Source organism: Orcinus orca, chromosome 13 (genome assembly GCF_937001465.1).
Source record: "Orcinus orca chromosome 13, mOrcOrc1.1, whole genome shotgun sequence".
Classification (NCBI taxonomy): Eukaryota; Metazoa; Chordata; class Mammalia; order Artiodactyla; family Delphinidae; genus Orcinus; species Orcinus orca.
In genome coordinates this window covers 2,367,560-2,382,423 of record NC_064571.1, presented here as the reverse complement: position 1 = coordinate 2,382,423, position 14,864 = coordinate 2,367,560, and positions in this window count along the sequence as shown.

Genomic DNA, 14,864 nt, shown 5'->3' with positions numbered 1-14,864 from the left:
CAACTATTCAGAAGCCACTTGAAGATTTCAAAAGCGTATTTCATGACAACGACCCTTGACAAATATGATTATCTGCATCTTAGAGGAGAAGTGAGGAAGTGCTTGCTGGGGCCCTGGGGTGAGTCCACCATGTCTCTGCAGCGGGAAGGCTGTTTATCTCTACATCCTGCTGCTCTGGGGAAAGGAGCTGCTTCCTCTGAGCAGAAGGGCCGCAGCATCGCATCATCGATCTCTTCCATGCGGATGCAGTGTTTTACCATCTGCATTTGTCAAAGTCCCCTGGGCCCTTGGAAACATGCGCTCTCTAGTCCCCTGAGGAAGAGGGAAAAGAGAAATTCCCTGCCTTCTGAAAGGTGATACGCTCTCTGTCTCAGCCACTTCCCACCATCCCCAACACCCCCACCCCCGCAAAAGTCAGTATTCATTTTTGAGATAGAAAAGCACTTGCATCTAAGTTGCCTGAACCAAGAGACAGAGCTCCATAATTCAAGTCAAAAGTAACCAAAATCAGAATGAAAAACACATGGCCAAGAATGGAAACGGCATGTCTATTAAAATACCTTTGCAGTTTGCTTTCTCTCTCCTTCCAGACGTCCTGCTCCCTTCTGCTCTGCACGGGGGGGCCCCTCTTCTCCCTTCCCCTGGCCAGCAGTCACCAAAGGCAGCCTTTGATGTGGGAACCAGTGAGCACCCCCCAGCCCTTCTGCCAAATTACAGGAAGAGGCTGCATGGCTGCAGAGACCATGAAACAATGCGGAAGGGGCCCCCAGGCTGTGGTGTTGTTACTTATTTTGGGACCCAGAAGGGAGGTGAATTAGAGGAGCACACACACTCATGCACCTCCAGGCCAGGCGCAAGTGGTGCTGCAGGGGAGACGCTGCAGGGGAGACGCTGCAGGGGAGATGCTGCGGGGGGGGGGCGCATCTAGCCTTTCCCCCAGAGCTCTGCTCACACGGCTGTCTCCCTCTTGGGTGAATGGCACAGGTTGTTGTGTTTTGGTCTTTGTTTCCCTTTTCCTTTTTCCACGAAGACTCACATTTGTAGAGCTGATCAAGTAGGAAAGCATTTCATTGGCTCCTGCCTTAAGGAGCGCAAAGCCATCTGCAGAGAGAGAAGAGTATCTGAGGGGGGCTCATAGGCGTCAAGAGGACCCAGGAGAAAGGGAACCTGCACATGTTGACAGCAGTGCGTCCAAGTCTTTGACAGCAACACAAACTAGGAAGTACATTTTTACATCCCCACGGCTTCCCCCAGCCCCACGTGCAGTGCTGGGAGCGATTGTCATGAAATAATTCGTATCCTCACTATGCTTTCTGTTCTTTTTTATTCTATCTTTTCCATATTCTAGTCTTTTTCATTTTATTCTTCAAAACGTGATGGTGAAGGTGATCAAAATGTACAAACTTCCGGTTGTAAAGGAGACCTGGCGATGTAATATACAGCATGGTGACCACAGTTAACAATACTCTATTATATATTGAAAGTCGCTAAGAGAGTAGATCTTAAAAGTTCTCATCATATACAAAAAAATTTGTAACTGCGAGGTGACGTATGTGCACTAAACTTATCATGGTAATGATTTTACAACATAAACATTTCAAATCAAAAAAAAAAAAAAGTGCAGGTCTCCATCCACTAGATGGATTTCGTGACTCACTAAGACCTATGATGTTGACCCCCAGTTTGAAAAGTTTGCATTTGGGGGAGAATCAGGCAAAGGAGAACTTCTTGTGAACGTGTGGTTCCCTTACAAATGTGTGGGGAGACAGCAGAGAAAAAAAGCAACCGATTCAGGAACACATCACAGAAGAAACCTCAGAACTGTCAAATGTCAGTTGTCTGTTGGAGAAAGGACGCCTGCCTTTAACACGGTGGCCAGCGTAAGGGTCAAATCCCAGATGTTCCTTGTACGAAACTTGACCTGTGGCTTCTTATCTTCCTTGTGAAAGGAACAGAAATGTCTGAGGCTGCAAGAAGCCTACAGGGTTTGAAAACCCCTCTGAATGATCGTGTTTCCAGACAAGGCAGCTCCATCCAGGGTCTTGGTGCCTGTGAAAGAGGTCTGGGACCCAGAGCCCGGCCCCTGCCCAGCAGTGCCGCCAGCCCGGCCCGTTTACACTGCTGACCTGCGCACTAATGAAAAGCGTCCTCTTTGCCTCTCACATGGCCCACCCCAGCCCACCAGGTGCCGTCCAGGTGTCAATGCCATGGCTCCAGCTGGTTGCTCTCTTACGGGGGCGGGAGGCGTCCCGGCTCTGGGTCTTTGGCTGCAGCTCCGCATCCTGCGTCCAGGCAGCCCCGCTACCCTGACCCCCGTGGGCGGTGCGGCATGGGCTGTCTCCAAGCGGGGCTTTCATTCCCACTCTGCAACCGACTTTTATGGAGTGTCTGTGGTTTCTTTTTTTTTTTTTTAATATAAATTTATTTATTTATTTATTTTGGGCTGCTTTGGGTCTTTGTTGCTTGCTGTGCGCAGGCTTTCTCTAGTTGCGACGAGCGGGGACTATTCTTCGTTGCGTTGCACGGGCTTCTCATTGTGGTGGTTTCTCTTGTTGCGGAGCACGGGCTGTAGGTGCGCGGGCTCAGTAGTTGTGGCCTGTGGGCTCTAGAGCGTAGGCTCAGTAGTTGTGGCACATGAGCTCAGTAGTTGTGGCACATGGGCTCAGTAGTTGTGGCATGCAGGTTCAGTAGTTGTGGCATGTGGGCTCAGTAGTTGTGGCCCACGGGCTCTAGAGCACAGGCTCAGTAGTTGTGGTACGTGGGCTCAGTAGTTGTGGCATGCGGGCTCAGTAGTTGTGGCTCACGGGCTCTAGAGTGCAGGCTCAGTAGTTGCGACGCATGAGCTTAGTTGCTCCACGCCATGTGGGATATTCCCGGACCAGGGATCGAACCCGTGTCCCCTGCACTGGCAGGCGGATTCTTAACCACTGTGCCAGCAGGGAAGTCCCTGTCTGTGGTTTCTTGAAAGTCAATACTTACTATGTTTGAGGTTGAAGTGAGACTGATTATTTAAAACTGGCCTCGATGAGATAAAGTGACTTTTAGAGTCAGCTGTGCTGCTCTGGCACCCATAGCCGGTGAGCAGGGCAGAGGGGATGAATCGTCTTGTTCAATGTCGAAGACAAAAACCCGAATCTGAGATGCAAGTTTTCCACCCTGCCTTCGTTACTCCCAGGGCTTTCCGTGTCCTACTGTAGCATAGCCGTCAAGAGACCAGCTGGATGCCAACCCCAGTTCTGTCGCTTAGTAGGCAGGATAACAGCTTCCCAGCACCGTTCATGTCCTGATCTCCAGAATTTGTGAAGGGCCTTTGCAGGTGTGATTAGATTAAGGGTCTTGATACGGGGAGATGATCCTGGATTATCCAGGTGGCCCAATGTCATCACGAGGGTCCATAACGTGGGAAAAGGAGGCAGGAGAGTCAGAATAAGAGAGATTTGAAGACGTTACCGTGCTGGCTTTGCAGGTGGGGGAGGGCCCACCAGCCAAGGAGCACAGGCGCCTCTAGAAGCTGGAAAAGGCCAGGAAACAGATTCCTTCCTGGAGCCGCCAGAAGGAACACAGCTTTGCCCACACCTTAATTTTAGCCCATGGAGGCCCACTGCAAACTTCTGACATCCTGAACTATAAGGTAATATATTTGTGTTGTTTTCAGACAATGGTTTTGGGGTAATTTGTTACAAAAGCAACAAGAAACTAATATAGTAACTATGCCTAAGATACTTTTCTGGATTTCAGTTTGTCCTCATACCTGTCAATCACAGGTAGCTATTATTACTATTGTGGCTGTTGCCTTGTTGAATCCTCCCACGTATTTAAGAGGTTATCGTTATAGTTATCCCCCTTTTAAAGACAAGATTCTGGGAGGTTGAGGTCTCGCCCTGCTGTAAATGGCAGAGCTGGGGACAAAGCCCAGGCAGCCTGACCCCCCAGTTCCCACTTTTCTCCCTGAACAAACTCCAAATGCAGCGGATGTTTTTGAAATGAGGTTCAAGTTGTGGACAGGGAAGCCTGAGGCTTGGACCCTGATAAGAATACTTTGTAAGGGTATTGAGATATGAATGACACTGGAAAAGCTTCTAAGAATTCAAATGAAATTTATGAAAGTGGATCGTTGGAGCCTTCGTCTCTCACAGATACTCATTCTGCGCCTACACGTCCCTTTGTGGGTGTGAGATAAGTGATTTGAAGAAAAGTAAATCAGGGCAAGGAGCTAGGGAGTGGCAGAGGGTGTGATTTCAGATGGGACCCCTGGGGCTGGCGCTCACATGTGGTGTGATTGAAGGGGGTGGGAGGCGTGTGGTTTCCTCGGGGGAGAGCGTGACCGACTAGCGCAGCAGCAGGTGCAAAGGCCCTGGGGCAGGGCCGTGCATGGCACAGTTGGGGCAGGGCAGTGTGACAGGAGCCTCCTAGGTGGAGCGGGAGGAAGGAAGGAGATGAATCCATGTTCCAGGGCCTGGATCCTGTAGGACTCTGGAGGCCACGTAGCACTGGACTTTATTTTGACTTGGGAAGCCATTGGAGAGTTTTGAGCAGAAGACAGACCGGTCTAATATAAGTTGGAACATGAGAGCGGAGTTTAAAGAGAGACTTGAGGTTCAATGGAGCTCACGTGGGCCTCTGGAGCTGCCCGGCTTCTGCTGCCTGAGGCTGGCTGAGGTTTTCTGATACTTCCCAGGAGATAGAGAAGTGTCTCCTGCCAAAGTAGAAACAGCTCAGGGCGGCTCGAGGATCCTGCCAGAGCTCATCCTCCGCCAGGCTGGAGGATTCGTGCTACTGCTGCTCAGAAACACTGGCCGAAGGGCTTATCGTTCTTCTGTCCAAACTGCATTATTCAAATGATGTTGAACTTGCCGGTATGAATTCCGACTTGTAGAGAACTCTATCTTAATTAGAAGGTGCTCCCTCAGCCCTCCTTGCTGCCTTGAGAGTTTTTCCATCTGACGGTATTTTAGACGTGGGATTGTGGTCGTAAATATTTCTTCCCTCGCTCGGACGGTTGTTCATGCAGCTTAATTCGATGCCAACAAGTTTGCACCTGTTGATAGCGTTTTTGCCTGTTCAATTTGCAGGAGTAGAGAGAGGTGCCTAAAAGGAGTGTGCCTCACGCACTTTCAAAACCTCTGAGCTTTCTTTGTGTTGCACACACATGATTATTTTTTCATGGAACCGAACTGATTTGAAAGTCTTGTGGACCTCTGTCTTGATTTAGGGATTGGAAGGGCATGATAGCTGGTCTGTAATTCACTGTAATTAAAATTGGGGTTTTGAAATAAGGGGATTCCTCTCTCACCTGCTCTTTTGTCTCTTGAACTATATTTGAAGGGAGCAAAATGTTGTTGTTTCCTAATAAATTAAGCAATTCTTAACAAAATTGGAGAGTTTTTTAAAAAGGAAGCTTACGGCATTTAACATTTATCATCTCCACCCTCTTTCCCTTCCCCCAGCACACAAACACACACCACACACACAGACACCACACCTCCCCACGCTGTACACACATACAACACACACTCCCCCATACCCCACACCACACACTCTCACACACGCCCAGACAACACACACACACACACACACACACACACACACACACACAGAGCATCTCTGCTTCCTGAGGGCCCCGCCCTACACCTGGCAGGCCAACCTGCCCCCCTTTCAGCATTCCTTACTTCCTCAGTCTCCACACCACAGTGTATGCAGCCTCTACCCAAGGACTCCCTTCCCACTCCAAGTAGCGTTCCTCAGGAATACCAGCCACCATTCCTATAACATTCCCGCAGGCCTTCAGAGCACGCTGTGCTTCTGACCCCAGCTGGATCCCAGGCCCTGTCTTTCACTGGGTTGCACCTTCTGCACTGATAACACTTTTCTAAGCCTGCTTCCAGATCTGAACGTAGGAATAATAATAATAACAACAATGATAATAATACCCACGTGTGGGCTGGTGGTACGTTAGATGAGCCAATAATACATAGTTCCTGGACAGAGTAACCATTCGGTAAACTTTACCTCCTGTTTCAAGAGGCTAAACATTCTGATAGGTTATTTACAGTCTTTATAATTGGTGGCAAAAATCAGAATCCTTTACGTTTGCGTGGAATTTTGCCATAAAAAACTTTTATGATTAGTCTCCGTGTAGAAAACGTAGCAAACTATTTAAAATGTGAAGAGAATATAAACTTACTACTAATCTTATCCCTCAAAAACAATAATTGTGTATAGTTCGGTATATTTTTTCAGTGTTTATATATTATATAGGTTAAGATCATTAATTATAAGAATATAGCTTTGGGGCTTCCCTGGTGGTGCAGTGGTTGGGAGTCCGCCTGCCGATGCAGGGGACGCGGGTTCGTGGCCCCGTCTGGGAAGATCCCACACGCCGCGGAGCAGCTGGGCCCGTGAGCCATGGCCGCTGAGCCTGTGCGTCCGGAGCCTGTGCTCCGCGGCGGGAGAAGCCACAGCAGTGGGAGGCCCGCGTACCGCAAAAAAAAAAAAAAAAAAAATATATATATATATATATATAGCTTTGTATTCTGATTTTTTTAATTAAAAATTCTGTGCAAACGTTATTTTTGATGGTTGTACATCATCCATACCTTGGCGATATCATAATTTATTTAACCATACTTGACTTTTGAGCAATCTCACTGTTGACCGTTTTAGTATTATATATAATATGTTGTCATATAACTATTTGTGCCTTCATATTACCCATTTTATCTTCCTACAAAGGCTACGAATTAGAGAGAAGTAGAATAATCAACACCATTTACTTTTCTATTTTGCATTCATGCTAAATCCTGGTCAGGGTTCGTCAGCACAGACCTGAACCCGAGCAGGAAGTGCTCTGGTGACCTCGACTTCCGTGAAGACAGTCGGTCTCCCTGCCCCTTCAGGTCCCCTCCATGCTGAGCAGGCAGGTCCCAGGCGGAGAAAGAGGGCTCACTTCTTAAAAACCAAACGAAAACTCTTTCTCTTTCCCCGGAAAGCCTAATTATGCAACCTTCTTTTTTTCTTTTTTTAAAAAATGTATTTATTTATTTTTGGCTGCGTTGGGTCTTCGTTGCTGCGCGCGGGTTTTCTCTAGTTGCGGCGCGCGGGGCCTACTCTGTGTTGCAGTGCGGGGGTTTCTCATTGCGGTGGCTTCTCTTACTGCGGAGCACGGGCTCTAGGCACGCGGGCTTCGGTAGTTGTAGCACACAGGCTAAGTAGTTGTGGCTCGCGGGCTCTAGAGCGCAGGCTCAGTAGTTGTGGTGCACAGGCTTAGTTGCTCCGCGGCACGTGGGATCTTCCCAGACCAGGGATCTAACCCGTGTCCCCTGCATTGGTAGGCGGATTCTTAACCACTGCGCCACCAGGGAAGCCCTGCAGCCTTCTTAATAAAACACCTGGAGCATGTTTCATGTGTTGTTGGCTGGATAGGGTTTTACTTCAGTTCAACTTTTCAGCATTACAGTTTAACTGTAACAAAGTCTTCTGTTAAAATAAATTTTTGTCTGTCTTGTATCTAAAATTTCTCTTTTAGATTTAAACAAAGACCCAAATTGTAAAAATGCCCTCAAAGTTAAAATTGGTTTTATTTTTATAGGCTTACACTTAAAAACATTTAATGATATTTATGAAATATATCTGTTAAATATCATATTGCTCAGAACTTACGTTCCTTTCTGTTTTTCAACCTTACGTTGGTATATTGGAGACTAAGTATGAAGGCTGACAAATCAATGATAATGAAAAAAAATCAATAAAACAAAATTTAGGGGGAATAAAGATCCAGGTCCTGGATGTTTGAGTTGTTTCTCTTATTCAGTAGGTAGCATTAATAGTGTAGAAATCAGCAGATCGTACTTTGAAACAAGTTGTATGTTGATAAAAATTACTTATCTAAATCTCATTTTATGATTTTTTTACGTCCCACTTATCCAGCTCTTATGGGTATTTTAATATTCTGGCTAAATGAAAAATGTCATAATTTAGTATATAAAAAAATTGAGGGCTTCCCTGGTGGCGCAGTGGTTGGGAGTCCGCCTGCCGATGCAGGGGACATGGGTAAGTGCCCCGGTCCGGGAAGATCCCACATGCCGCGGAGCGGCTGGGCCCGTGAGCCATGGCCGCTGAGCCTGCGAGTCCGGAGCCTGTGCCCCGCTATGGGAGAGGCCACAACAGTGAGAGGCCCACATACCACAAAAAAAAAAAAAAAAAAAAAAAAAAAAATTGAAAAGCAATTTTCAAAGAATTAGAGCTTGAATGCACAGTAAAAATACACTGACTATGAATGGAACAAAAAGTAGTTTACCAAATAACCTGATCAAATATATATATTTTTCCTTAATTACAATTTATATTTTCCCCCCAATTTATTGTTTTTGGATTCATCTTAATCTGTACAACATAGGGGGAAATTTTCCCCTCTCTTTTAAAGCTAGCATTAAATTAATGGTTGATGTGACAATCAAAGACCTCTTAGAATCAAGAAATAGTTAAGATACACAATGCAATGCTAAGAGTTATCTTTGAGTAGTAAGACTGCACATCATTTTCCATTTTTTTCTCTCTGCTGGTTTGTACTTCCTGTGGTGAACACATATTTGTACAGTAAGAAAAAACAAAAGAAAATATAAACACTATGAATATAATTTCACCTCTTTCTTTTGTGGTGTTAAAAACAAGACAACAGGCCCCCAATGGAGTCACCTATTGGAAGCCCCACGTCTCCAAACTGAGACTTCATTACAGTTTCGGCTCTTCCAGAAATGGAATCTTAACCCAGTCAATCAGGAATGGCTTGACCAGGACCGGTGTGGTCACCTGCCTGATAGACCCCTGCCATCCCCTAAAGGAAAGTAACCTTTCAATAACCAACTTGCTTTTTTGCCGAGTACAACTTCCTTGCTGCCATTCCCTTCTGCCACGAAAAGTCTTTCATTCTGTCCAGCTCCTCAGAGCTTCTTTCTATCTGCTGGATGGGATGCTGCTTGATTCATGAATCATTGAATAAAGCCAATAAGATCTTTAAAAATTTACTTAGTTGAATGTGTTTTAACGAATGGGGAAAAGAGAATTTAAAATCAGTGTTTCTTGGCCATCTATCCTTAAATATGAAGTGTTTTAGGACACACAGTAGGAGGTGTGTAGGTGCCTGTGTTGGAGCTGAGGGATGCAGAGAGAACGGTGGGGCCCAGCCTCAGGGACCCCAAATCAACGGAAGCAGTAAGAGGATGGTGGAAACTAAAGGTGCAAAATGTTCTCGAAGACAGGCGAGATGGGTGGGGGAGCGGTCAGGGTACACTTTATGGGAGAATATGCAGCTTTTCATGGAAGTGGTACATGAATATTTCCTTCATATTAGAAAAAGCCTCCAAAATGTAATCATCTGAGTTAGGTTGGCTACTCGATTAAAAACAAAAACTTGTTTTACAGTAGAATGGATCCCCAAATGTAATAGACTATTAAAGCACATTTGGTTGTTATAAACCCAGCAATAAAGCAAGATTCAAATAACATTACTCAAGAGACAAAACAATAAATCTAAATGGAGCAAACACGTGATAAAGCAGCATTGGCCTGTAACAGCTATTAATCTATCTCTTGACCTCAGAATTATTTAAAAAAAACTGATCTCACAATTATTTTCCTTATAGATTGGACCTGATAAAATGCCTTGCTTGAGGTCTGTCTAGAAGATGTTTATACTATGATACCTATTATCACATATGTGTCATTCTACCAGTATTAACATTATCACGCGGCTGGCCAAGCATTAGAACATTACTCAGTACTTTGTCTTTCACGTATATCCTGCTCTAGAAATTAGTAAAATATGAATGCATTTCCTTTGTAAAGCACACAGCAGCGATCTGTACTTTCGAGCCATCAGCCGTAACAAGTCATCTTGTATAAACACACTTCCCCAACAGAATCAGACGTATCAGTAGCTTGCCTTTTTACCCCAGGCCATCCGGAAATTCTGTCAGGGAGAAGCAGTTCAAGGGCACTGTGGTTTTTCCCCCTTCCAGTGTTGATTTTATCATTTTTTTTTTTTCTTTTTCTTTCCTCTTTTTTTAAAAAAAACTTTCCAGTGTCAAAACTCAATGCAAATTCCTGATTCCCACTGAGAGAGAGTAAGATAAACTAGGGGTCCCCCAAGTTCTTAATGTCCCGTGGGTACCTGCTGCAGCTTTGGGGGCAGCGGGAGCTTAGCTGCTGGAAGAGCCAGCTGTCCCTGCCACTGGGTCCTACTTGGGTCTGCGGTCCACACTGCCAGAGAGCTCCCTCCCAGGGCCGGACGCTCCCTCTGCACAGCTGGGGTGCAAAGCTGTGCAGACACGAGAGGAAGGATGGCAAGGGAAGGGAAAGAGAAGAGAAACTGGAGCCTTACCTGTCTGGTTTCTGCCCTCCAGCCCAACCAGGGGGGACAGCAGCGGGAGGTCAACCACCCTGTGCGTTCACCCCAACGTGCGAGCAGCTGCTGGCCAGCTGGGCTATAAATAAGGCCCCTCCAGAGCACAGGAGATAAGAACCCAGCCCCTCGCTCCTGCAGGCCTTTTAAGGTATGCAAATTAAAGGAGCCTCAGCCCCCAGAGGTGAAGGGGCTGCCAGCTCCCCATCTGGCCTGCCGGCCTCAAGGACATCCCAGGCCTGGCACGTATTCCTGCGGCAGCAGGGGAGGGGAGAGCCAGGGCGCCAGGGAGGGATCTCGCTTTGTCGGACAAACGGCAGAGCCTCCGAGGCCCCGTGCTGCGATCCCCTCAGGTTAGGGGGTTGGCACTGAGGCACAGAAGGGGAAAAAACTTCCCCAGCACACACAGCCCTCTGTGGCCTGAGTGGAGTTTCAGCTGACCACCACCTTCCCCCGCAAGCCCCCCCTAACCCCACCCCGGCTTCAGGGACATTTGTTTGGGTGGAGATTCTGGGAAGACCAGGGATCAGTAGTATCAACACTGGGCCTCCGGGAAGCTAGGAGTGGACGCGTTTACAGAAAGCCCTGGTTCCCACCCTCCCCGCCCCAGCCTGATGGTGAGGGTTTCTGTAGCCTCAAGTCACCTTCTTTAAAGAAAATGCAATCTTCCTAGAGCCTTTTCAAATCATTTGCTGGGAGACAAGGGAGAAGACTAAGTTGGGGAGCGACTGTTTCTGATTCATCCCTAAATTTCTCACTCACTAAATTTCTTCTGAAAGGCATTTCATCCGAGGACCGCTGTCTGTGTGAAGGCAGTGATTCCAGGTCTGGGGATTTATTCTAAGGAGAGAACCAGGGATGTGGGCAGAGACGCAGCTACAGGGACATTTCTTGCAGCTCTTTTCATAATTGGGAATAGCTGGAAACAACCTGAATGGCTAAAAACAGAGGCCTGGTTAAACGAGGAAAAGTACGTCCGTAAAGGAAACACCCTGCAACCTTAGATGCCGTAGCAGAGGGTTTAAGGACTTAGAAACAGTACTATGATAATCGGTACTAAGAAAGCAGCCACTTTAAGGGGAAGATGGGGTATTTGTAGTAAGTGACTGCACGCAGTCCCTAACCCCCAGACCCTCTGAAAGAACACGCCCCCGTGAGAACACGAGGCTATGGCTGGACGGTCGAATTACGGCTGGTGCCATTTTCTTCTTTGGTTTATACACAATCTCTAAATTGCTTACAGCGATCTCATTTTGCTTTTATAATAACTGTAATTTCACTTTTTTTTTTTTTTGGCGGTACGCGGGCCTCCCACTGCTGTGGCCTCTCCCGCTGCGGAGCACAGGCTCCGGACGCTCAGGCTCAGCGGCCATGGCTCACGGGCCCAGCCGCTCCGCGGCACGTGGGATCTTCCCGGACCGGGGCACGAACCCGCGTCCCCTGCATCGGCAGGCGGACTCTCAACCACTGCGCCACCAGGGAAGCCCTGATTTCACTTATTTTTAAATTTAACTTTTATTGGAGTAGAGTTGATTTACAATGTTGTGTTAGTTTCTGCTGTACAACAAAGTGAATCAGTTATACATATATCCATTCTTTTTTAGGTTCTTTTCTCATGCAGGTCATTACAGAGTATTGAATAGAGTTCCCCGTGCTCTACAGTAGGTTCTTATCCGTTATCTCTTTTATATATAGTAGTGTGTATATGTCAATCCCAATCTCCCAGTTTATCTCTCCCCCCTTTAACTTCATTTAAAATCGAAGTTTCTGAGAATCAGAAGAGAGCGCTCTGGGTCCCTGCATTAACGAACCCCCATTTGTTTCAGGATTACAGAATTCCTCGGAGTCTCCCTGGTCTTTGGAAAGACCTTTATAGCACTCGGCAGCCTTCCTTCATGCCGATACGATCGACGTGATGAAGCAAGGCCAGTAGGGTCCCCGAGAGCCCCCGCCGAGGCAACGTACGTCAAGAGGAGAGAGAGAGAAAAGAAAAGAAAACAAAGCAAAAAACGCTAAGGGAAAGAGGAGTTAGAAAATAAGAGAGTGTGTGTAATGGGGGTGACTGAGCACATCCACAGCCCCAGATCACCCCATCCAACCTAACATCCCCACTCACGCTCTGACCAGGCCATGACAAAGACACCTCTGTGCCTTTTATTTGTAGGATTTGTACGTTCTGATGACAGCTTCCTCTCTCATTGTTTCTGACTTTAGTGATGACTTCCAAACCTGTGTCGTCGAGAGCACATGTCACTGCTAGGTGTCAGGAGAAGGGGCCTCCTCTCTCACTGGGCTCCTGGGGTCGTGGCACAGAAGGGCCCCATCCTCTGACTGCCTCTCTCCTGATGCAGAAACTAGAGGGGGGCTGCCCCCTCTGTGAAGAGGACCTGGTCTAAGGCACAGAACGGGTAGTTTCAAAGCGCTGTGTGGAGTCGCTGTTACAGGATGGGGCCCTGTAACAGACCCCACCCAGGGCCAGAACCTGGAGGCTGAGCGACCCCCCAGACAGTTCTTTGGAGCTTTCAGAGCCCAAGCCCCTCTTGGACGGTTCCCCTAAAGTCTACCTAACGCCTGCCTCTGACTCCAGTGCTGACTCGTGGCCAGGGGCCGTGGTGAGAAGGGGGACTCCAGCCGCAGGCCAGTTTCCCAAATGAGACAAGATGTCAGTGCAGGGTCGGGTTGAATGAGGGCTTCTCTTGCAGGAAACATGCCTGAGGCAGGAACTGGGGTGCCCACGCACCGGGCAGCCTCTGTAAGGGCCGGTTTAAGGTCTCTCCCTTGAACTCCAGGACGGTGCTCAGAAGCATCCTGGTGTGACCTCCTCCCTTGCTCTGTGCTGATTCACTCTCCTTCGGGGGCACACAGTCCTGGAGGGGGGTGGGATGTGATGGACTGTGTCCCCTGGAGCAGACACGTATGGGGGCTGAGGCCCAGGGTTCCGGACTGTGGCCAGGACTGGGGGTGCAGGGAGAAGCACTGAATGTGGTTGGGGCACTGCCTCTCTTCCACAGTATCACAGAAAGGCTGACCTGCCTTTCTTGGCCCAGTTTCCAAAAACTCAGGGACCAAAACTGATGGACATCAAGGTCTGGGACAAACGTTTTGATTTATCTAGCACCTGTGTATTGAGCCTGCACTGGGAACCAGAACCAGGAGACACAAGGATAGAGAGATGATGGAGACCAGTGGCCCAGGACCTCCGGGACCTTTCTCCCAGCCGCCAGCACTTGCCACCACCTTGGCTCTCAGGCCCTCTGCCCGAGAGGTCAGGAAATCCCCTTGTTCATCCATCTGTACTATTCATTCTTTCATTTACAATAAATATTCGTTGTGCTTTTTCCACGTGTCAAGCACTCTGATAGATCCGGGAGCCTCAGCCCTGAACAAAATCAAAAACCTCACCTCAAGGAGCTCACAACCTCTCGTGAGCTACCGTCACAGCCTGAGCCTCTCACCTTGAACCTGGCGCATCTTCGTCTCCTGGTCACTGTTGTTGCCGTTTCCTGCCGTGCTGCCATCTTTCTGTGGACGCGGCCCTGCTGCTCCCGGAGCAGGGCTGAGTTTTGTAAGCTGCCGGCGGGGCGCCTCTCCCAGCCGCCTGAGGGCAGCCCTGGGCCCTGCTGCTGAGGCTGGGTGTCACCAGGGCTGTCACCGGGCTGATTGCCGCCGGGACGGCCTTTTCCTCCTTGCCCTCCCTGACTGGGAAGGCACGGGGGTTAATGCACCTGCCCCAGTGGGAGGGAGCTAGTCTCTTCTGCCCTGGACAGATTTTCCCTCGTTGGATTAGCAGATTCCACGACAGCGGAAGATGGGCTAACCGTGCAGCCAGAGAAGGACAAGCACAGGACAGGCGCAGGAGAGCTTAGTGGTAAGGCCAGGAGCTGCAGAGGCAGCTCTTTTGGAGGAGGGGCAGGGAACAGCGTCAAGCCCTGCTCCCTGGTGCTGGGACGCTCGGATGCAGGGCCCGCGGGTCGAGGCCACGCGGGGCAGGCTGACGAAGCCTGTCTCCTGCTGACTGTCTATCCACGGAGCCAGGCGGCCCAGGCTGGCCTTTGCTGCCGCGTCCTTGTCTGCTCCGTGCACTAGGACAGAAATCTCTCCATAAACATTCCTTCCGCACTTTCCAGAAAATAAACAGGCAAGAACGGCTGCATAGACGTCCAGGAGTATAAGTACGGCTGCGAACAGCTCTGGGAAGTTTCAACCTGAAAAGTAGCGTAACCATTTCTTGGTGTGAGAGAATCCAGACCTCCCTTCTCTGAACCCGGCTCAGGATGAGCTAGTTTGGGTGTTGAAATGAACCAGCTTACGGAGTCAGAGAGCTAACGGAGCCATGACTGGGGTCTCAGGGTCCCGAGAGCTACCACAGGAAGAAGGCTCACGTGCCCAGCACTGGGCTAAGCTTTCCTCATTTAAGAATCCCTGGGGGCTTCCCTGGTGGCGCAATGGTTGAGAGTCCGCCTGC